The following is a 22,625-nucleotide window of genomic DNA, read 5'->3' on the forward strand; positions in this document are numbered from 1 at the left end:
GCATTGATACTGCTTAGCGAGAAGCTGGGTACACATCTGAAGCCTGCCTGTGCTTTCTGTCCCCTTGTCAGGTGAAGTTCCCAAGTACGAGTGTCCGTCACACAAGAAACAGAGCCCCACTCGTGAGGTGGTGACTCGAGGTGCTAAGGAGTCCGGTGAGAAGTGTGGCGGGCCCAGGTTGCTGCCACTGCTTTTTGGATCACTGAGCACGGTACGCCTTCCCCTGCCCCAAGACGTGTCATGAATTTCAGCTTTCCTGGGACTGCCTGAGTGGCTGTACATATGGAGGGACCGTTCCTCTTGCTGAGAAGCCTGAGGACTCTGAGTTCCCCTGGCTGCTGGAGGACTTCCAGGTCACTGGCTCTTCCTGGGAGCGGCCCTGCCTCCCCTGCAGAGGTGGGCAGTAAGCCAGCACGTGCTCGGATCGATGATGACACCCTCACATGCATTCCTTGGAAAATCTGAACAAAATGAGTGAGAACTCACTACCGTCTCCTCATCGAAACTGAGGTCCAGCACGTTGCCTCCCTTGGGGTTAAGGGCGGGACTGGTTAGCAGTGAAGGCATCTCTGACTGTGTCACACACACGCATGGAGGAGCCAGGTCACCACCATTTGCGAGGCTCCCGTCTGAGGGTGGGCTGTGTACAGATGTTGGAGTGGTTCTTGTAATGCGAGGTCTATGGTGAAGGGCACTGAGGAGCATAGAGGCATCTGGCTTGTCCAGTGGTGGCAGGAGTCGCAGTAGATCCTGGTCTCGGACAATTGAGCTTTTGGCTTGAAAATGTTCATTTCTTCCTGGTTACTGCTGCAAGTGTGCTTGTTGGGTCAGTGACGATGTGGAATCTGAAACAAGGATGCTTCTGTGGCTTCTGATTGGCGCCCCAGGTCAGATCTGAGGCACTTGCTGTTGGGGCCCTTTGAGTTGGTGAGATTCCTGTGTGCCCTCTGTCCTGCAGCAGTTGCAGGTTCCTATGGGAACGGTGGCAGTTGTGCAAGGCAATAGGCCTTGTTTCTGCCTTTGGAAGTTCCTGAATTGCAACTGGTGTCACAGTGTTTGAGTCTTGGAGGCCGCCGTGGACTGTGAAGTGATCCCAGGCCTGCATTTCTCCTGCAGGTTGGCCAGAGGCCTAGAGCAGAATGGTTGTGCAGGTGAGGAAAAGTGCAGTATGATTTCCTGGGACAATATGTCTGCTGAGGCTGCAGGCACTGTTGTTTTTTCAGTGATACATACTGTGGTCCTTTTGGAGCTGTCTTTGGCTGGTACAAAGGAGAGGGCGTTGCTGGTGCTTGGGATGCTCGGTGATAGGTGACCTCTGTGGCCTTGGTGACCAGCTGCCAGTAGAAGGACTCTCCAAACGTATCTTTGGTGCCTTGAAGCGTTGCAGTAACAGAAGCCAAGGAGCCAGCCCTGTGGGTGGTAATGCAGTGTGTGCACATGCCCCTTGGCTGCCATTTGGGCCCTGACCCTGGAATTAACAAGGTGTGTGAGTTCTTAAAGGTTGGGGTCAAGCAGACAGCCCTGATGACACCCAGGTTTTCTCCACCCTGGCAATGAAGCATCAACCTTGGAGGTCCATGGTTGTGGTAGAGATTGGTCATTGGTTGGCATACCAGCGCTGCCTCAGTGTAGGAGCCAGCAGCTCCCCTGGCACTATGGCAGAAACCTGGCACATCCAAGGCCTTCCCCTGGCAGGTCTTCTGAAGTCTTCCTGGAAGCCACCTTGGTGATCTATGAGCCCTCGGTCATGTTGCATAGCTGAGACATGGCAGAAAGGCGTGATGTTGCCCTAGTCAAAGCCCACCTTCTTCCTGTGGGTCTTGTTGGGTGCTCATTGTCCCTGTGTGTGCTGAGGCCCTGGAGGCTTCTGATATGGGTGAGTCATCTTTTGGGTCAGGAGGAGTTCAATTTGGACCAAGCCCTGCATTTTGGAAGCTTTCTCTAGGGTGCGGTCAGTACCCAGGGCCCTGCACGCTGTGGATCTGAGGATAATCTGGCCAGGAAAGGGGTCCCATTTCTGTGGGAGTGACCCTTGAATCCTGGTACCTGAGGAAGACCAGAGCCCATCTTGCACTTTCCAGCAGAGGCCGGACAGTGATTGAACTGACTGTGCAGGAAGAGATGCATGCCCTAAATTATTTTGTTCTTCAAGGGTGTGGTGGGCCATATCTGCCCTAGCAAGTTCACCATACTATGTGGTTTTATGGGAAAGTTTCCTTATTAGGGTAGGAGGTAGGACTTGTGACAAGGACCCCTGAGCTGTAGTAGTAGCTGGGGTAGTCTCAGGGTGCGTGGCATTCACACAGTTGCTTGGCAAGGCGACCTTGGGTGGTTAGGTCGCTGTGCTTTCGCCAGAATGCCTGGGGCATGGAGATTCGGAGCCCAGAACCTATGTATATAGCTCCTCAGTGAAATTTTGCATGGGGCTTGAGGAGGGTGCCAAGCATCATCCCCCATTTTGTGGGTGGGAGGTCAGGGCTTCATTGAGACGGGACGTGTGTTCAGACCTTTGCATGCAGGCTCTGAGACCTGGAGACACCCAGAAGGAGTTTCCGAGGTAGCCCTAAAGTGCCGAGAGTGCATCCTTTTTGGTATGCCAGAACACAGGCACTCAGGTCCACATCAAATTCCACGCCCCCCTGATCGGTTGGACATACACCCACAGGCACTAGAACCTAATAACTGAACTCTTTTGACAGATAGGTATCCAGTTGTCTATACAGGATCAACACACTTGGCTTGGAGATACAGGCCTTCCCCCATGAAGCATGAGCATTGATCTCGCTCAGTGAGAGACCGCGTACACATCTGAAGCCTGCCTGTCCTTTCTGTCTCCTTGTCAGGTGAAGTTGCCAGGCATGACTGTCCGTCACCCAGGAGACGAAGCCCCGCCAATGAGGCGGTGAATCGAGGTGCAGGGGAGTCTGACGAGAAATGTGGTGGGCCCAGGTTGCTGCCAGTTCTTTTGGAATCACCAAGCACATGGTACGCCTTCCCCTGCCTCAAGACATGTCATGGATTTCAGGTTTCCTGGGACTGCCTGAGTGACTGTACATATGGAGGGACAGTTCTTGCTGAGAAGCCTGGGGGATCTGAGTCCCCTGGCTGCTGGAGGACTCCCAGGTCACTGGCTCCTCCTGGGAGCGGCCCTGCCTGCCCTGCAGAGGTAGGCAGCAAGCCAGCACGTGCTCGGATCGATGATGACACCCTCACATGCATTCCTTGGAAAATCTGAACAAAATGAGTGAGAACTCACTACCGTCTCCTCATCGAAACTGAGGTCCAGCACGTTGCCTCCCTTGGGGTTAAGGGTGGGACTGGTTAGCAGTGAGGGCATCTCTGACTGTGTCACACACACGCATGGAGAAGCCAGGTCACCACCATTTGCGAGGCCCCCATCTGAGGGTGGGTCGTGTACAGATGTTGGAGTGGCTGTTGGAATGCGAGGTCCGTGGTGCAGGGCACTGAGGAGCATAGAGGAATCCAGCTTGTCCAGTGGTGGCAGGAGTCACAGTAGATCCTGGCTGAGCTCTTGAGCTCTTGACTCAGAAATGTGTGTTTCCTCCCAGTTCATGCAGCAAGTGCACTAACTGGGGCTCTGGTGATGTCAATTCTGAAGCAAGGAAGTTTCTGTGGTTTGTGATTGGAGCCCCAGGTCAGATCTGAGGCCCTTGCCATTGTGGCCCTTTGGGTTGCTGAGATTCCTGAGTGCCGTGTGGGCTGCAGAGGCTGCAGAGACGTAGGGAAAGGTGGCGCTTGTGAAAGTTAATAGGCCCCATTTCTGCCCTTAGCAGTGCCTGAATTGCAACTCCTGTCACATGCTTGAGTCTTGGAGATCACCATGGACTATGCTGTGGTCTTAGGCCTGCATTTCTCTTGCAGGTTGGCCAGAGGCCCAGAGAAGAATGTTTGTGCAGGTGAGGAAAAGTGCAGTGTGATTCCCTAGGATATGTCCGCTGAGGCTTGCAGGCACTGTTGTTCTGTTTTCAGTGATACAGTGTGGTCCTTTTGGAGCTGATCGTGGCTGGGTACAGAGGACAGGGCATTGCTGGTGCTTGGGAGCGTCGATGATAGTGACCTTTGTGGCCTTGGTGGCCTGATGCCAGAAAAAGGTCTTTCAAACTGTATCTTTGGTACCTTGAAGAGTTGCAATAACTAAGCCTAGGAGCCAGCACTCTGGGTGGTAATAAGGTATGTGCACATGCCCATTGGCGCCACCCCCCCCCCTTTAGCCCTTGGGACTGGAATTTGCAAGGTGTGTGAGTTCATGAAGAATGGGGCCAACAAGACGGCCCGGATCCCACCCAGGTGTTCACGACCCTGGCAGTGACATATCACCCTTGGAAGACCATGGTTGTGGTAGAGATCCGGCATTGGTTGGCATACCAAGCTGCTTCAGTGTAGTAGCCATTGGCTCCCCTGATATGATGGTGGGAAACCTGGCAAATCCAAGATCTTCCCCTGCCTGTTTTTCTGGAGTCTTCCTGGAAGCAGCCTTAGTGATCTGTGAGCGCTTGGTGGTCTTGGGTAGTGGAGATGAGCTGCCAGGCGGAATGGCATGGTGTTACCATACTCAAAGCCACCTTCTTCCTATGGGTCTTGCTGAGTGCTGATTGTCCCTGTGTGAGTAAAGCCCCTGGAGGCTTCTGATGTGGGTGAGTCACCCTTGGGGGCAGGAGGAGTTCAATTTGGACCAAGTCTTGCTTTGTGGAGGTGATGGAATTCCAGTTGAGTTATTTCAAATCCTGAAAGGTGATGCTGTGAAAGTGCTTCACTCAATATGCCAGCAAATTTGGAAAACTGAGCAGTGGCCACAGGACTGGAAAAGGTCAGTTTTCATTCCAGTCCCAAAGAAAGGCAATGCCAAAGAATGCTCAGACTACCGCACAGTTGCACTCATCTCACACACTAGTAAAGTAATGCTCAAAATTCTCCAAGCCAGGCTTCAGCAATACGTGAACCGTGAACTTCCAGATGTTCAAGCTGGTTTTAGAAAAGGCAGAGGAACCAGAGATCATATTGGCAACATCTGCTGGATCATGGAAAAAGCAAGAGAGTTCCAGAAAAACATCTGTTTCTGCTTTATTGACTATGCCAAAGAGTTTGACTGTGTGGATCACAATAAACTATGGGAAAATTCTGAAAGAGATGGGAATACCAGACCACCTGACCTGCCTCTTGAGAAATCTGTATGCAGGTCAGGAAGCAACAGTTCGAACTGGGCATGGAGCAACAGACTGGTTCCAAATAAGAAAGGAGTACATCAGGGCTGTATATTGTCACCCACTTATTTAACTTATAAAGAGTACATCATGAGAAACACTGGGCTGGAGGAAACACAAGCTGAAATCAAGATTGCCGGGAGAAATATCAATAACCTCAGATATGCAGATGACACCACCCTTATGGCAGAAAGTGAAAAAGAACTAAAAAGCCTCTTGATGAAAGTGAAAGAGGCGAGTGAAAAAGTTTGCTTAAAGCTCAACATTGAGAAAACTAAGATCATGGCATCCAGTACCATCACTTCATAGCAAGTAGATGGGGAAACAGTGGAAACAGTGTCAGACTTTATTTTTTTGGGCTCCAAAATCACAGCAGATAGTGATTGCAGCCATGAAATTAAAAGACGCTTACTCCTTAGAAGGAAAGTTATGACCAACCTAGACAGCATATTAAAAAGCAGAGACATTACTTTACCAACAAAGGTCCGTCTTGTCAAGGCTATGGTTTTTCCAGTGGTCATGTATGTATGTCAGAGTTGGATTATAAAGAAATCTGAGTGCTGAAAATTGATGCTTTTGAACTTTGGTGTTGGAGAAGACTCTTGAGAGTCCCTTGGACTGCAAGGAGATCTAACCAGTCCATCATAAAGGAGATCAGTCCAGGGTGTTCATTGGAAGGGCTGAAGTGAAGCTTAAACTCCAATCCTTTTGCCACCTGATGCGAAGAGCTGACTTATTGAAAATGACCCTGATGCTGGGCAAGATTGAGGGCTGGAGGAGAAGGAGATGACAGAGGATGAGATAGTTGGATGGCATCACTGATTCAATGGACATAGGTTTGGGTGGACTCTGGGAGTTGGTGATGGAAAGCGAGTTGTGGCATGCTGTGGTTCATGGAGTTGCAAAGAGTCACGACTGAGCGACTGAACTGAAATGAACTTGCTTTATTGGATTTTTCTCTAGGTTGTGGTTGGTACCCAGGGACCTGCAGGCTGTGGATGAGGATAATCTGGCCAGGAAAGGGGCCCTGTTTCTGTGGGAGTGACCCCTCGATCCTAGTACCTTAGGATGACCACCTCTTGTCTTGCAGTTTCCAGCAGAGCCCAGACTGATTGGACAGGAAGAGGTGCATGCCCTGTATTCTTTTGCTCTGTGAGGGTATTGTGGGCTATATCTGGCCCACGGCAAAGTTAACCACACTGTAGGCCTTTTCTGGAAAAGTCTCCTTGTTCAGGGAGGAGGTAGGACTTGTGGCAAGGAGACCTGAGCTGTAATAGTAGCTGGAGTAGTCTCAGCATAAGGGACATTCACACAGCTGCTCCGAAAGGGAACGTTGGGCGGTCAGGTTCTTGTGCTTTGGTCAGACGGCATGGGTCATGTAGATCAAGAGCCCAGAGCCTATGTCAACCCCTTGGTGTAATTTTGCATGGTGTTGGAGGAAGGTCACAGGGGTCATCCCCCATTTTGTGGGAGGGTGGGAGTTCAGGTCTCCATGGATATGACGTGCGTGTTCAGACACCAAGGCCTTTGCACAGGGATTCTGAAACACGGAAATACACGAAAAGAGTTCCAGAGGCACACTGAGAATCCTGAGAGCACATTCTTATTGGTACACTAGAACACAAGTACTCAGACCGACATCAAGTTCCCCTACATACTTCCACACTCAGTCAGACAGACATCCACGGTCACATGAACCTAACTTTCTGCATTCGTGCCAACACATAGGTGTCCAGTCGTACATAAGGGATACTATGGTTGGGAAGCAGAAAAGCCCTTCCCTCAGGGAACCATGGGCATTGATACTGCTTAGCGAGGAGGTGGGTACACATCTGAAGCCTGCCTGTGCTTTCTGTCCCCTTGTCAGGTCAAGTTGCCTAATATGACTGCCTATCACCCAGGAGATGAAGCCATGCCAGTGAGGCAGTTACTTGAGGTGCGGAGGAGTCCAGCGAGAAGTGTGGCGGGCACAGGTTGCTGCTACTGCTTTTTGGATCACCCAGCACGGTACGGCTTCTCCTGCCCCAAGACGTGTCGTGAATTTCAGGTTTCCTGGGACTGCCTGAGTGGTTGTTCGTATAGAGGGACCGTTCCTCTTGCTGAGAAGCCTGAGGGCTCTGAGTTCCCCTGGCTGCTGGAGGACTCCCGGGTCACTGGCTCCTCCTGGGAGCAGCCCTTCCTGCCGTGAGGAGGTGGGCAGCAAGCCAGCACGTGCTCGGATCGATGATGACACCCTCACATGCATTCCTTGGAAAATCTGAACAAAATGAGTGAGAACTCACTACCGTCTCCTCATCGAAACTGAGGTCCAGCACGTTGCCTCCCTTGGGGTTAAGGGTGGGACTGGTTAGCAGTGAGGGCGTCTCCGACTGTGTCACACACACGCGTGGAGGAGCCAGGTCACCACCATTTGCGAGGCTCCCGTCTGAGGGTGGGCCATGTACAGATATTCTAGTGGCCCTCTTGGAATACAAGGTCCATGTAAAGGCACTGAGGAGCATAGAGCCATCTGGCTTGTCCAGTGGTGGTAGGTGTCGCAGTAGATCCTAGCCTCAGACAGTTGACGTCTTAGCTTGGAAAGGTGCATTTTGTCCTGATTCCTGCTGCAGATGCACTAATTGGGGCTCTGGTGATGTCGATTCTAAAGCAATGAAGCTTCTGTGGTTTGTGATTGGAGCCCCAGGTCAGGTCTGAGGCCCTCGCCGTTGCATCCCTTTGGGTTGCTGAGATTCCTGAGTGCCATGTGGGCTGCAGTGGCTGCAGAGACCTGGGGGAATGGTGGCAGTTGTGAAAGTTAATAGGCCCATTTCTGCCCTTGGCAGTGGCTGAATTGCAACTCCTGTCACGTGCTTGAGTCTTGGAGGTCGCCATGGACTATGCTGTGGTCCTAGGCCTGCATTCCTCCTGCAGGTTGGCCAGAGGCCCAGAGAAGAATGTTTGTGCAGGTGAGGAAAAGTGCAGTGTGATTTACTGGGACAATATGTCCGCTGAGGCTTGCAGGCACTGTTGTTCTGTTTTCAGTAATACAGTGGGGTCCTTTTGGAGCTGCCATCAGCTGGGTACAGAGGACAGGGCATTGCTTGTCCTTAGGAGGCTCGGTGAAAGGTGACCTTTGTGGCCTTGTTGTCCCACTGCCAGTAGAAGGACTCTCAAAGGGCATCTTTGGTGCCTTGAAGAGTTGCAATAAAGAGGCCAAGGAACCAGCCCAGTGGGTAGTTACGTGGTGTACGCACATGCCCCTTGGCCGCCATTTGTCTCTTCGGCCTGGAATTATCAAGATTCCCTAAGGTTGGGGCCAGCCGGCCAGCCCTGATAGCACCCATGTGTTTGCCCCCCTGGCAGTGAAGCATCAACCTTTGAGGACCACCACAGTTGTGATAGACATTGCTCATTGGTTGGCATACCAAGGCTGCCTCAGTGTAGGAGACAACAGCTCCCATGGCACTATGGCAGAGACCTGGCACATCCACGGTCTTCCCTGGCAGGTCTTCTGAAGTCTTCCTGAAAGCATCCCTGGTGATCTGTGAGCCCTTGGTCGTGTTGCCCGCCTTCTTCCTGTGGGTCTTGCTGGATGCTCATTGTCCCTGTGAGCCGAGGCCCTGGAGGCTTCAGATTTAGGTGAGTCGCCCTTTGTTGCATAATGAATTCAATTTGGACCAAGCCCTGCATTATGAGAGCTTTCTCTAGGGTGTGGTCAGTACCCAGGGCCCTGCAGGCTGTAGATTGGAGGATAATCTGGCCAGGAAAGGAATCCCGTTTCTGTGGGAGTGACCCCTGGTTCCTGGTACCTGAGGATGACCAGGTTCCATCTTGCAGTTTCCAGGGGAGGCTGGACTTTGATTGGGGCTGACTGGCAGGAAGATACGCATGCCCTGAATTCTTTTCCTATTGGAGGGTGCAGTGGGCCATATCTGCCCTAGTGCCAAGTTCACCTTACTGTGCAGTTGTCTGGGAAAATTTTCTTGTTAGGTAGGAGGTGGGACTTGTGACAAGGACCCCTGAGCTATAGTAGTAGCTCACGTAGTCTCAGGGTATGTGGCATTCACACAGATTCTCCGCAAGGTGACCCTGGGCAGTCAGGTCTCTGCGTTGGTCAGAGATCATGGTTCATGGAGATTGGGAGCCTAGAGCCTATGTCAACAGCCCCTCAGTGAAATTTTGCATGGATCTTGTGGAAGATGCCAAGTGTCATCCCATTTCGTGGGATGGTGGGAGGTCAGGACTCCATGGAGGTGGCACGCATGTTCATACTGCAGGGCCTTTGCATGCGGTCTCTGAGACTTGGATACCCAGACAGATTTCCAGACACACACCCAAAATGCTGAGAATGCGTTTTTATTGGTACACCAGAATGCAGGCACTCAAACTCACATCGAATCCCCTGCTACCCTTGCACGCTTGGTCAGAAAGACACCCACATGCACTTGAGCCTAATTTGCCGCACTCTTTTGAAAGATAGGTAACCAGTCGTCTGTAAAGGATCAATATAGTTGGGGTGCAGATACAGGCCTTCCCCTAGGGAAACACTTGCATCAGTATTAGTGAGAGACCAAGTACACATCTGAAGCATTCCTGTGCTTTCTGTCCACTTGTCAGGTGAAGTTGCCACGTATGACTGTCCATCAGCCAGGAGATGAACCCCCACCCGTGAGGCAGTGACTCAAGGTGCAAGGGAGTCCGGCAAGAAGTGTGGCGCACCCGAGTTGCTGCCACTGCTTTTTGGATCACCCAGCACGGTACGGCTTCTCCTGCCCCAAGACGTGTCGTGAATTTCAGGTTTCCTGGGACTGCCTGAGTGGTTGTACGTATAGAGGGACCGCTCCTCTTGCTGAGAAGCCTGAGGGCTCTGAGTTCCCCTGGCTGCTGGAGGACTCCCGGGTCACTGGCTCCTCCTGGGAGCAGCCCTTCCTGCCGTGAGGAGGTGGGCAGCAAGCCAGCACGTGCTCGGATCGATGATGACACCCTCACATGCATTCCTTGGAAAATCTGAACAAAATGAGTGAGAACTCACTACCGTCTCCTCATCGAAACTGAGGTCCAGCACGTTGCCTCCCTTGGGGTTAAGGGTGGGACTGGTTAGCAGTGAGGGCGTCTCCGACTGTGTCACACACACGCGTGGAGGAGCCAGGTCACCACCATTTGCGAGGCTCCCGTCTGAGGGTGGGCCATGTACAGATATTCTAGCGGCCCTCTTGGAATACAAGGTCCATGTAAAGGCACTGAGGAGCATAGAGCCATCTGGCTTGTCCAGTGGTGGTAGGTGTCGCAGTAGATCCTAGCCTCAGACAGTTGACGTCTTAGCTTGGAAAGGTGCATTTTGTCCTGATTCCTGCTGCAGATGCACTAATTGGGGCTCTGGTGATGTCGATTCTAAAGCAATGAAGCTTCTGTGGTTTGTGATTGGAGCCCCAGGTCAGGTCTGAGGCCCTCGCCGTTGCATCCCTTTGGGTTGCTGAGATTCCTGAGTGCCATGTGGGCTGCAGTGGCTGCAGAGACCTGGGGGAATGGTGGCAGTTGTGAAAGTTAATAGGCCCATTTCTGCCCTTGGCAGTGGCTGAATTGCAACTCCTGTCACATGCTTGAGTCTTGGAGGTCGCCATGGACTATGCTGTGGTCCTAGGCCTGCATTCCTCCTGCAGGTTGGCCAGAGGCCCAGAGAAGAATGTTTGTGCAGGTGAGGAAAAGTGCAGTGTGATTTACTGGGACAATATGTCCGCTGAGGCTTGCAGGCACTGTTGTTCTGTTTTCAGTAATACAGTGGGGTCCTTTTGGAGCTGCCATCAGCTGGGTACAGAGGACAGGGCATTGCTTGTCCTTAGGAGGCTCGGTGAAAGGTGACCTTTGTGGCCTTGTTGTCCCACTGCCAGTAGAAGGACTCTCAAAGGGCATCTTTGGTGCCTTGAAGAGTTGCAATAAAGAGGCCAAGGAACCAGCCCAGTGGGTAGTTACGTGGTGTACGCACATGCCCCTTGGCCGCCATTTGTCTCTTCGGCCTGGAATTATCAAGATTCCCTAAGGTTGGGGCCAGCCGGCCAGCCCTGATAGCACCCATGTGTTTGCCCCCCTGGCAGTGAAGCATCAACCTTTGAGGACCACCACAGTTGTGATAGACATTGCTCATTGGTTGGCATACCAAGGCTGCCTCAGTGTAGGAGACAACAGCTCCCATGGCACTATGGCAGAGACCTGGCACATCCACGGTCTTCCCTGGCAGGTCTTCTGAAGTCTTCCTGAAAGCATCCCTGGTGATCTGTGAGCCCTTGGTCGTGTTGCCCGCCTTCTTCCTGTGGGTCTTGCTGGATGCTCATTGTCCCTGTGAGCCGAGGCCCTGGAGGCTTCAGATTTAGGTGAGTCGCCCTTTGTTGCATAATGAATTCAATTTGGACCAAGCCCTGCATTATGAGAGCTTTCTCTAGGGTGTGGTCAGTACCCAGGGCCCTGCAGGCTGTAGATTGGAGGATAATCTGGCCAGGAAAGGAATCCCGTTTCTGTGGGAGTGACCCCTGGTTCCTGGTACCTGAGGATGACCAGGTTCCATCTTGCAGTTTCCAGGGGAGGCTGGACTTTGATTGGGGCTGACTGGCAGGAAGATACGCATGCCCTGAATTCTTTTCCTATTGGAGGGTGCAGTGGGCCATATCTGCCCTAGTGCCAAGTTCACCTTACTGTGCAGTTGTCTGGGAAAATTTTCTTGTTAGGTAGGAGGTGGGACTTGTGACAAGGACCCCTGAGCTATAGTAGTAGCTCACGTAGTCTCAGGGTATGTGGCATTCACACAGATTCTCCGCAAGGTGACCCTGGGCAGTCAGGTCTCTGCGTTGGTCAGAGATCATGGTTCATGGAGATTGGGAGCCTAGAGCCTATGTCAACAGCCCCTCAGTGAAATTTTGCATGGATCTTGTGGAAGATGCCAAGTGTCATCCCATTTCGTGGGATGGTGGGAGGTCAGGACTCCATGGAGGTGGCACGCATGTTCATACTGCAGGGCCTTTGCATGCGGTCTCTGAGACTTGGATACCCAGACAGATTTCCAGACACACACCCAAAATGCTGAGAATGCGTTTTTATTGGTACACCAGAATGCAGGCACTCAAACTCACATCGAATCCCCTGCTACCCTTGCACGCTTGGTCAGAAAGACACCCACATGCACTTGAGCCTAATTTGCCGCACTCTTTTGAAAGATAGGTAACCAGTCGTCTGTAAAGGATCAATATAGTTGGGGTGCAGATACAGGCCTTCCCCTAGGGAAACACTTGCATCAGTATTAGTGAGAGACCAAGTACACATCTGAAGCATTCCTGTGCTTTCTGTCCACTTGTCAGGTGAAGTTGCCACGTATGACTGTCCATCAGCCAGGAGATGAACCCCCACCCGTGAGGCAGTGACTCAAGGTGCAAGGGAGTCCGGCAAGAAGTGTGGCGCACCCGAGTTGCTGCCACTGCTTTTTGGATCACCCAGCACGGTACGGCTTCTCCTGCCCCAAGACGTGTCGTGAATTTCAGGTTTCCTGGGACTGCCTGAGTGGTTGTACGTATAGAGGGACCGCTCCTCTTGCTGAGAAGCCTGAGGGCTCTGAGTTCCCCTGGCTGCTGGAGGACTCCCGGGTCACTGGCTCCTCCTGGGAGCAGCCCTTCCTGCCGTGAGGAGGTGGGCAGCAAGCCAGCACGTGCTCGGATCGATGATGACACCCTCACATGCATTCCTTGGAAAATCTGAACAAAATGAGTGAGAACTCACTACCGTCTCCTCATCGAAACTGAGGTCCAGCACGTTGCCTCCCTTGGGGTTAAGGGTGGGACTGGTTAGCAGTGAGGGCGTCTCCGACTGTGTCACACACACGCGTGGAGGAGCCAGGTCACCACCATTTGCGAGGCTCCCGTCTGAGGGTGGGCCATGTACAGATATTCTAGCGGCCCTCTTGGAATACAAGGTCCATGTAAAGGCACTGAGGAGCATAGAGCCATCTGGCTTGTCCAGTGGTGGTAGGTGTCGCAGTAGATCCTAGCCTCAGACAGTTGACGTCTTAGCTTGGAAAGGTGCATTTTGTCCTGATTCCTGCTGCAGATGCACTAATTGGGGCTCTGGTGATGTCGATTCTAAAGCAATGAAGCTTCTGTGGTTTGTGATTGGAGCCCCAGGTCAGGTCTGAGGCCCTCGCCGTTGCATCCCTTTGGGTTGCTGAGATTCCTGAGTGCCATGTGGGCTGCAGTGGCTGCAGAGACCTGGGGGAATGGTGGCAGTTGTGAAAGTTAATAGGCCCATTTCTGCCCTTGGCAGTGGCTGAATTGCAACTCCTGTCACGTGCTTGAGTCTTGGAGGTCGCCATGGACTATGCTGTGGTCCTAGGCCTGCATTCCTCCTGCAGGTTGGCCAGAGGCCCAGAGAAGAATGTTTGTGCAGGTGAGGAAAAGTGCAGTGTGATTTACTGGGACAATATGTCCGCTGAGGCTTGCAGGCACTGTTGTTCTGTTTTCAGTAATACAGTGGGGTCCTTTTGGAGCTGCCATCAGCTGGGTACAGAGGACAGGGCATTGCTTGTCCTTAGGAGGCTCGGTGAAAGGTGACCTTTGTGGCCTTGTTGTCCCACTGCCAGTAGAAGGACTCTCAAAGGGCATCTTTGGTGCCTTGAAGAGTTGCAATAAAGAGGCCAAGGAACCAGCCCAGTGGGTAGTTACGTGGTGTACGCACATGCCCCTTGGCCGCCATTTGTCTCTTCGGCCTGGAATTATCAAGATTCCCTAAGGTTGGGGCCAGCCGGCCAGCCCTGATAGCACCCATGTGTTTGCCCCCCTGGCAGTGAAGCATCAACCTTTGAGGACCACCACAGTTGTGATAGACATTGCTCATTGGTTGGCATACCAAGGCTGCCTCAGTGTAGGAGACAACAGCTCCCATGGCACTATGGCAGAGACCTGGCACATCCACGGTCTTCCCTGGCAGGTCTTCTGAAGTCTTCCTGAAAGCATCCCTGGTGATCTGTGAGCCCTTGGTCGTGTTGCCCGCCTTCTTCCTGTGGGTCTTGCTGGATGCTCATTGTCCCTGTGAGCCGAGGCCCTGGAGGCTTCAGATTTAGGTGAGTCGCCCTTTGTTGCATAATGAATTCAATTTGGACCAAGCCCTGCATTATGAGAGCTTTCTCTAGGGTGTGGTCAGTACCCAGGGCCCTGCAGGCTGTAGATTGGAGGATAATCTGGCCAGGAAAGGAATCCCGTTTCTGTGGGAGTGACCCCTGGTTCCTGGTACCTGAGGATGACCAGGTTCCATCTTGCAGTTTCCAGGGGAGGCTGGACTTTGATTGGGGCTGACTGGCAGGAAGATACGCATGCCCTGAATTCTTTTCCTATTGGAGGGTGCAGTGGGCCATATCTGCCCTAGTGCCAAGTTCACCTTACTGTGCAGTTGTCTGGGAAAATTTTCTTGTTAGGTAGGAGGTGGGACTTGTGACAAGGACCCCTGAGCTATAGTAGTAGCTCACGTAGTCTCAGGGTATGTGGCATTCACACAGATTCTCCGCAAGGTGACCCTGGGCAGTCAGGTCTCTGCGTTGGTCAGAGATCATGGTTCATGGAGATTGGGAGCCTAGAGCCTATGTCAACAGCCCCTCAGTGAAATTTTGCATGGATCTTGTGGAAGATGCCAAGTGTCATCCCATTTCGTGGGATGGTGGGAGGTCAGGACTCCATGGAGGTGGCACGCATGTTCATACTGCAGGGCCTTTGCATGCGGTCTCTGAGACTTGGATACCCAGACAGATTTCCAGACACACACCCAAAATGCTGAGAATGCGTTTTTATTGGTACACCAGAATGCAGGCACTCAAACTCACATCGAATCCCCTGCTACCCTTGCACGCTTGGTCAGAAAGACACCCACATGCACTTGAGCCTAATTTGCCGCACTCTTTTGAAAGATAGGTAACCAGTCGTCTGTAAAGGATCAATATAGTTGGGGTGCAGATACAGGCCTTCCCCTAGGGAAACACTTGCATCAGTATTAGTGAGAGACCAAGTACACATCTGAAGCATTCCTGTGCTTTCTGTCCACTTGTCAGGTGAAGTTGCCACGTATGACTGTCCATCAGCCAGGAGATGAACCCCCACCCGTGAGGCAGTGACTCAAGGTGCAAGGGAGTCCGGCAAGAAGTGTGGCGCACCCGAGTTGCTGCCACTGCTTTTTGGATCACCCAGCACGGTACGGCTTCTCCTGCCCCAAGACGTGTCGTGAATTTCAGGTTTCCTGGGACTGCCTGAGTGGTTGTACGTATAGAGGGACCGCTCCTCTTGCTGAGAAGCCTGAGGGCTCTGAGTTCCCCTGGCTGCTGGAGGACTCCCGGGTCACTGGCTCCTCCTGGGAGCAGCCCTTCCTGCCGTGAGGAGGTGGGCAGCAAGCCAGCACGTGCTCGGATCGATGATGACACCCTCACATGCATTCCTTGGAAAATCTGAACAAAATGAGTGAGAACTCACTACCGTCTCCTCATCGAAACTGAGGTCCAGCACGTTGCCTCCCTTGGGGTTAAGGGTGGGACTGGTTAGCAGTGAGGGCGTCTCCGACTGTGTCACACACACGCGTGGAGGAGCCAGGTCACCACCATTTGCGAGGCTCCCGTCTGAGGGTGGGCCATGTACAGATATTCTAGCGGCCCTCTTGGAATACAAGGTCCATGTAAAGGCACTGAGGAGCATAGAGCCATCTGGCTTGTCCAGTGGTGGTAGGTGTCGCAGTAGATCCTAGCCTCAGACAGTTGACGTCTTAGCTTGGAAAGGTGCATTTTGTCCTGATTCCTGCTGCAGATGCACTAATTGGGGCTCTGGTGATGTCGATTCTAAAGCAATGAAGCTTCTGTGGTTTGTGATTGGAGCCCCAGGTCAGGTCTGAGGCCCTCGCCGTTGCATCCCTTTGGGTTGCTGAGATTCCTGAGTGCCATGTGGGCTGCAGTGGCTGCAGAGACCTGGGGGAATGGTGGCAGTTGTGAAAGTTAATAGGCCCATTTCTGCCCTTGGCAGTGGCTGAATTGCAACTCCTGTCACGTGCTTGAGTCTTGGAGGTCGCCATGGACTATGCTGTGGTCCTAGGCCTGCATTCCTCCTGCAGGTTGGCCAGAGGCCCAGAGAAGAATGTTTGTGCAGGTGAGGAAAAGTGCAGTGTGATTTACTGGGACAATATGTCCGCTGAGGCTTGCAGGCACTGTTGTTCTGTTTTCAGTAATACAGTGGGGTCCTTTTGGAGCTGCCATCAGCTGGGTACAGAGGACAGGGCATTGCTTGTCCTTAGGAGGCTCGGTGAAAGGTGACCTTTGTGGCCTTGTTGTCCCACTGCCAGTAGAAGGACTCTCAAAGGGCATCTTTGGTGCCTTGAAGAGTTGCAATAAAGAGGCCAAGGAACCAGCCCAGTGGGTAGTTACGTGGTGTACGCACATGCCCCTTGGCCGCCATTTGTCTCTTCGGCCTGGAATTATCAAGATTCCCTAAGGTTGGGGCCAGCCGGCCAGCCCTGATAGCACCCATGTGTTTGCCCCCCTGGCAGTGAAGCATCAACCTTTGAGGACCACCACAGTTGTGATAGACATTGCTCATTGGTTGGCATACCAAGGCTGCCTCAGTGTAGGAGACAACAGCTCCCATGGCACTATGGCAGAGACCTGGCACATCCACGGTCTTCCCTGGCAGGTCTTCTGAAGTCTTCCTGAAAGCATCCCTGGTGATCTGTGAGCCCTTGGTCGTGTTGCCCGCCTTCTTCCTGTGGGTCTTGCTGGATGCTCATTGTCCCTGTGAGCCGAGGCCCTGGAGGCTTCAGATTTAGGTGAGTCGCCCTTTGTTGCATAATGAATTCAATTTGGACCAAGCCCTGCATTATGAGAGCTTTCTCTAGGGTGTGGTCAGTACCCAGGGCCCTGCAGGCTGTAGATTGGAGGATAATCTGGCCAGGAAAGGAATCCCGTTTCTGTGGGAGTGACCCCTGGTTCCTGGTACCTGAGGATGACCAGGTTCCATCTTGCAGTTTCCAGGGGAGGCTGGACTTTGATTGGGGCTGACTGGCAGGAAGATACGCATGCCCTGAATTCTTTTCCTATTGGAGGGTGCAGTGGGCCATATCTGCCCTAGTGCCAAGTTCACCTTACTGTGCAGTTGTCTGGGAAAATTTTCTTGTTAGGTAGGAGGTAGGACTTGTGACAAGGACCCCTGAGCTATAGTAGTAGCTCACGTAGTCTCAGGGTATGTGGCATTCACACAGATTCTCCGCAAGGTGACCCTGGGCAGTCAGGTCTCTGCGTTGGTCAGAGATCATGGTTCATGGAGATTGGGAGCCTAGAGCCTATGTCAACAGCCCCTCAGTGAAATTTTGCATGGATCTTGTGGAAGATGCCAAGTGTCATCCCATTTCGTGGGATGGTGGGAGGTCAGGACTCCATGGAGGTGGCACGCATGTTCATACTGCAGGGCCTTTGCATGCGGTCTCTGAGACTTGGATACCCAGACAGATTTCCAGACACACACCCAAAATGCTGAGAATGCATTTTATTGGTACACCAGAATGCAGGCACTCAAACTCACATCGAATCCCCTGCTACCCTTGCACGCTTGGTCAGAAAGACACCCACATGCACTTGAGCCTAATTTGCCGCACTCTTTTGAAAGATAGGTAACCAGTCGTCTGTAAAGGATCAATATAGTTGGGGTGCAGATACAGGCCTTCCCCTAGGGAAACACTTGCATCAGTATTAGTGAGAGACCAAGTACACATCTGAAGCATTCCTGTGCTTTCTGTCCACTTGTCAGGTGAAGTTGCCACGTATGACTGTCCATCAGCCAGGAGATGAACCCCCACCCGTGAGGCAGTGACTCAAGGTGCAAGGGAGTCCGGCAAGAAGTGTGGCGCACCCGAGTTGCTGCCACTGCTTTTTGGATCACCCAGCACGGTACGGCTTCTCCTGCCCCAAGACGTGTCGTGAATTTCAGGTTTCCTGGGACTGCCTGAGTGGTTGTACGTATAGAGGGACCGTTCCTCTTGCTGAGAAGCCTGAGGGCTCTGAGTTCCCCTGGCTGCTGGAGGACTCCCGGGTCACTGGCTCCTCCTGGGAGCAGCCCTTCCTGCCGTGAGGAGGTGGGCAGCAAGCCAGCACGTGCTCGGATCGATGATGACACCCTCACATGCATTCCTTGGAAAATCTGAACAAAATGAGTGAGAACTCACTACCGTCTCCTCATCGAAACTGAGGTCCAGCACGTTGCCTCCCTTGGGGTTAAGGGTGGGACTGGTTAGCAGTGAGGGCGTCTCCGACTGTGTCACACACACGCATGGAGGAGCCAGGTCACCACCATTTGCGAGGCTCCCGTGTGAGGGTGGGCCATGTACAGATATTCTAGCGGCCCTCTTGGAATACAAGGTCCATGTAAAGGCACTGAGGAGCATAGAGCCATCTGGCTTGTCCAGTGGTGGTAGGTGTCGCAGTAGATCCTAGCCTCAGACAGTTGACGTCTTAGCTTGGAAAGGTGCATTTTGTCCTGATTCCTGCTGCAGATGCACTAATTGGGGCTCTGGTGATGTCGATTCTAAAGCAATGAAGCTTCTGTGGTTTGTGATTGGAGCCCCAGGTCAGGTCTGAGGCCCTCGCCGTTGCATCCCTTTGGGTTGCTGAGATTCCTGAGTGCCATGTGGGCTGCAGTGGCTGCAGAGACCTGGGGGAATGGTGGCAGTTGTGAAAGTTAATAGGCCCATTTCTGCCCTTGGCAGTGGCTGAATTGCAACTCCTGTCACGTGCTTGAGTCTTGGAGGTCGCCATGGACTATGCTGTGGTCCTAGGCCTGCATTCCTCCTGCAGGTTGGCCAGAGGCCCAGAGAAGAATGTTTGTGCAGGTGAGGAAAAGTGCAGTGTGATTTACTGGGACAATATGTCCGCTGAGGCTTGCAGGCACTGTTGTTCTGTTTTCAGTAATACAGTGGGGTCCTTTTGGAGCTGCCATCAGCTGGGTACAGAGGACAGGGCATTGCTTGTCCTTAGGAGGCTCGGTGAAAGGTGACCTTTGTGGCCTTGTTGTCCCACTGCCAGTAGAAGGACTCTCAAAGGGCATCTTTGGTGCCTTGAAGAGTTGCAATAAAGAGGCCAAGGAACCAGCCCAGTGGGTAGTTACGTGGTGTACGCACATGCCCCTTGGCCGCCATTTGTCTCTTCGGCCTGGAATTATCAAGATTCCCTAAGGTTGGGGCCAGCCGGCCAGCCCTGATAGCACCCATGTGTTTGCCCCCCTGGCAGTGAAGCATCAACCTTTGAGGACCACCACGGTTGTGATAGACATTGCTCATTGGTTGGCATACCAAGGCTGCCTCAGTGTAGGAGACAACAGCTCCCATGGCACTATGGCAGAGACCTGGCACATCCACGGTCTTCCCTGGCAGGTCTTCTGAAGTCTTCCTGAAAGCATCCCTGGTGATCTGTGAGCCCTTGGTCGTGTTGCCCGCCTTCTTCCTGTGGGTCTTGCTGGATGCTCATTGTCCCTGTGAGCCGAGGCCCTGGAGGCTTCAGATTTAGGTGAGTCGCCCTTTGTTGCATAATGAATTCAATTTGGACCAAGCCCTGCATTATGAGAGCTTTCTCTAGGGTGTGGTCAGTACCCAGGGCCCTGCAGGCTGTAGATTGGAGGATAATCTGGCCAGGAAAGGAATCCCGTTTCTGTGGGAGTGACCCCTGGTTCCTGGTACCTGAGGATGACCAGGTTCCATCTTGCAGTTTCCAGGGGAGGCTGGACTTTGATTGGGGCTGACTGGCAGGAAGATACGCATGCCCTGAATTCTTTTCCTATTGGAGGGTGCAGTGGGCCATATCTGCCCTAGTGCCAAGTTCACCTTACTGTGCAGTTGTCTGGGAAAATTTTCTTGTTAGGTAGGAGGTAGGACTTGTGACAAGGACCCCTGAGCTATAGTAGTAGCTCACGTAGTCTCAGGGTATGTGGCATTCACACAGATTCTCCGCAAGGTGACCCTGGGCAGTCAGGTCTCTGCGTTGGTCAGAGATCATGGTTCATGGAGATTGGGAGCCTAGAGCCTATGTCAACAGCCCCTCAGTGAAATTTTGCATGGATCTTGTGGAAGATGCCAAGTGTCATCCCATTTCGTGGGATGGTGGGAGGTCAGGACTCCATGGAGGTGGCACGCATGTTCATACTGCAGGGCCTTTGCATGCGGTCTCTGAGACTTGGATACCCAGACAGATTTCCAGACACACACCCAAAATGCTGAGAATGCATTTTTATTGGTACACCAGAATGCAGGCACTCAAACTCACATCGAATCCCCTGCTACCCTTGCACGCTTGGTCAGAAAGACACCCACATGCACTTGAGCCTAATTTGCCGCACTCTTTTGAAAGATAGGTAACCAGTCGTCTGTAAAGGATCAATATAGTTGGGGTGCAGATACAGGCCTTCCCCTAGGGAAACACTTGCATCAGTATTAGTGAGAGACCAAGTACACATCTGAAGCATTCCTGTGCTTTCTGTCCACTTGTCAGGTGAAGTTGCCACGTATGACTGTCCATCAGCCAGGAGATGAACCCCCACCCGTGAGGCAGTGACTCAAGGTGCAAGGGAGTCCGGCAAGAAGTGTGGCGCACCCGAGTTGCTGCCACTGCTTTTTGGATCACCCAGCACGGTACGGCTTCTCCTGCCCCAAGACGTGTCGTGAATTTCAGGTTTCCTGGGACTGCCTGAGTGGTTGTACGTATAGAGGGACCGTTCCTCTTGCTGAGAAGCCTGAGGGCTCTGAGTTCCCCTGGCTGCTGGAGGACTCCCGGGTCACTGGCTCCTCCTGGGAGCAGCCCTTCCTGCCGTGAGGAGGTGGGCAGCAAGCCAGCACGTGCTCGGATCGATGATGACACCCTCACATGCATTCCTTGGAAAATCTGAACAAAATGAGTGAGAACTCACTACCGTCTCCTCATCGAAACTGAGGTCCAGCACGTTGCCTCCCTTGGGGTTAAGGGTGGGACTGGTTAGCAGTGAGGGCGTCTCCGACTGTGTCACACACACGCATGGAGGAGCCAGGTCACCACCATTTGCGAGGCTCCCGTGTGAGGGTGGGCCATGTACAGATATTCTAGCGGCCCTCTTGGAATACAAGGTCCATGTAAAGGCACTGAGGAGCATAGAGCCATCTGGCTTGTCCAGTGGTGGTAGGTGTCGCAGTAGACCCTAGCCTCAGACAGTTGACGTCTTAGCTTGGAAAGGTGCATTTTGTCCTGATTCCTGCTGCAGATGCACTAATTGGGGCTCTGGTGATGTCGATTCTAAAGCAATGAAGCTTCTGTGGTTTGTGATTGGAGCCCCAGGTCAGGTCTGAGGCCCTCGCCGTTGCATCCCTTTGGGTTGCTGAGATTCCTGAGTGCCATGTGGGCTGCAGTGGCTGCAGAGACCTGGGGGAATGGTGGCAGTTGTGAAAGTTAATAGGCCCATTTCTGCCCTTGGCAGTGGCTGAATTGCAACTCCTGTCACGTGCTTGAGTCTTGGAGGTCGCCATGGACTATGCTGTGGTCCTAGGCCTGCATTCCTCCTGCAGGTTGGCCAGAGGCCCAGAGAAGAATGTTTGTGCAGGTGAGGAAAAGTGCAGTGTGATTTACTGGGACAATATGTCCGCTGAGGCTTGCAGGCACTGTTGTTCTGTTTTCAGTAATACAGTGGGGTCCTTTTGGAGCTGCCATCAGCTGGGTACAGAGGACAGGGCATTGCTTGTCCTTAGGAGGCTCGGTGAAAGGTGACCTTTGTGGCCTTGTTGTCCCACTGCCAATAGAAGGACTCTCAAAGGGCATCTTTGGTGCCTTGAAGAGTTGCAATAAAGAGGCCAAGGAACCAGCCCAGTGGGTAGTTACGTGGTGTACGCACATGCCCCTTGGCCGCCATTTGTCTCTTCGGCCTGGAATTATCAAGATTCCCTAAGGTTGGGGCCAGCCGGCCAGCCCTGATAGCACCCATGTGTTTGCCCCCCTGGCAGTGAAGCATCAACCTTTGAGGACCACCACAGTTGTGATAGACATTGCTCATTGGTTGGCATACCAAGGCTGCCTCAGTGTAGGAGACAACAGCTCCCATGGCACTATGGCAGAGACCTGGCACATCCACGGTCTTCCCTGGCAGGTCTTCTGAAGTCTTCCTGAAAGCATCCCTGGTGATCTGTGAGCCCTTGGTCGTGTTGCCCGCCTTCTTCCTGTGGGTCTTGCTGGATGCTCATTGTCCCTGTGAGCCGAGGCCCTGGAGGCTTCAGATTTAGGTGAGTCGCCCTTTGTTGCATAATGAATTCAATTTGGACCAAGCCCTGCATTATGAGAGCTTTCTCTAGGGTGTGGTCAGTACCCAGGGCCCTGCAGGCTGTAGATTGGAGGATAATCTGGCCAGGAAAGGAATCCCGTTT

General features: G+C 52.7%; 1 long non-coding RNA gene and 8 other non-coding genes across 12 annotated transcripts in view; all 9 read left to right on the forward strand.

The window, feature by feature from the left end:
• LOC113880052 overlaps nt 1-22,625 on the forward strand; it is a 96,597-nt gene that overhangs the window by 68,680 nt on the left and 5,292 nt on the right. Inside the window, exons 12-27 of one of the 4 annotated variants that reach the window (XR_003507575.1) lie at nt 72-211; nt 2,844-2,985; nt 7,090-7,229; nt 8,045-8,167; nt 8,708-8,840; nt 9,819-9,958; nt 11,437-11,569; nt 12,548-12,687; nt 14,166-14,298; nt 15,277-15,416; nt 16,232-16,354; nt 16,895-17,027; nt 18,005-18,144; nt 19,623-19,755; nt 20,734-20,873; nt 22,352-22,484. This is a non-coding gene — a long non-coding RNA (uncharacterized LOC113880052). The remainder of the gene's footprint in view (nt 1-71; nt 212-2,843; nt 2,986-7,089; nt 7,230-8,044; nt 8,168-8,707; nt 8,841-9,818; nt 9,959-11,436; nt 11,570-12,547; nt 12,688-14,165; nt 14,299-15,276; nt 15,417-16,231; nt 16,355-16,894; nt 17,028-18,004; nt 18,145-19,622; nt 19,756-20,733; nt 20,874-22,351; nt 22,485-22,625) is intronic. The other 3 variants (XR_003507573.1, XR_003507574.1, XR_003507576.1) reach the window with 3 other exon arrangements.
• Nucleotides 422-514, forward strand: LOC113880128. The gene has a single exon (XR_003507601.1). It is a non-coding gene; the product is annotated as a small nucleolar RNA SNORD116 (small nucleolar RNA).
• On the forward strand, nt 3,192-3,284 carry LOC113880129. The gene has a single exon (XR_003507602.1). It is a non-coding gene; the product is annotated as a small nucleolar RNA SNORD116 (small nucleolar RNA).
• On the forward strand, nt 7,440-7,532 carry LOC113880130. The gene has a single exon (XR_003507603.1). It is a non-coding gene; the product is annotated as a small nucleolar RNA SNORD116 (small nucleolar RNA).
• LOC113880131 lies at nt 10,169-10,261 on the forward strand. Its single transcript, XR_003507604.1, has one exon. It is a non-coding gene; the product is annotated as a small nucleolar RNA SNORD116 (small nucleolar RNA).
• Nucleotides 12,898-12,990, forward strand: LOC113880132. Its single transcript, XR_003507605.1, has one exon. It is a non-coding gene; the product is annotated as a small nucleolar RNA SNORD116 (small nucleolar RNA).
• On the forward strand, nt 15,627-15,719 carry LOC113880133. Its single transcript, XR_003507606.1, has one exon. It is a non-coding gene; the product is annotated as a small nucleolar RNA SNORD116 (small nucleolar RNA).
• Nucleotides 18,355-18,447, forward strand: LOC113880134. The gene has a single exon (XR_003507607.1). It is a non-coding gene; the product is annotated as a small nucleolar RNA SNORD116 (small nucleolar RNA).
• Nucleotides 21,084-21,176, forward strand: LOC113880135. The gene has a single exon (XR_003507608.1). It is a non-coding gene; the product is annotated as a small nucleolar RNA SNORD116 (small nucleolar RNA).

The sequence above is a fragment of the Bos indicus x Bos taurus genome, chromosome 21, assembly GCF_003369695.1.
Source record: "Bos indicus x Bos taurus breed Angus x Brahman F1 hybrid chromosome 21, Bos_hybrid_MaternalHap_v2.0, whole genome shotgun sequence".
NCBI classification, from domain to species: domain Eukaryota; kingdom Metazoa; phylum Chordata; class Mammalia; order Artiodactyla; family Bovidae; genus Bos; species Bos indicus x Bos taurus.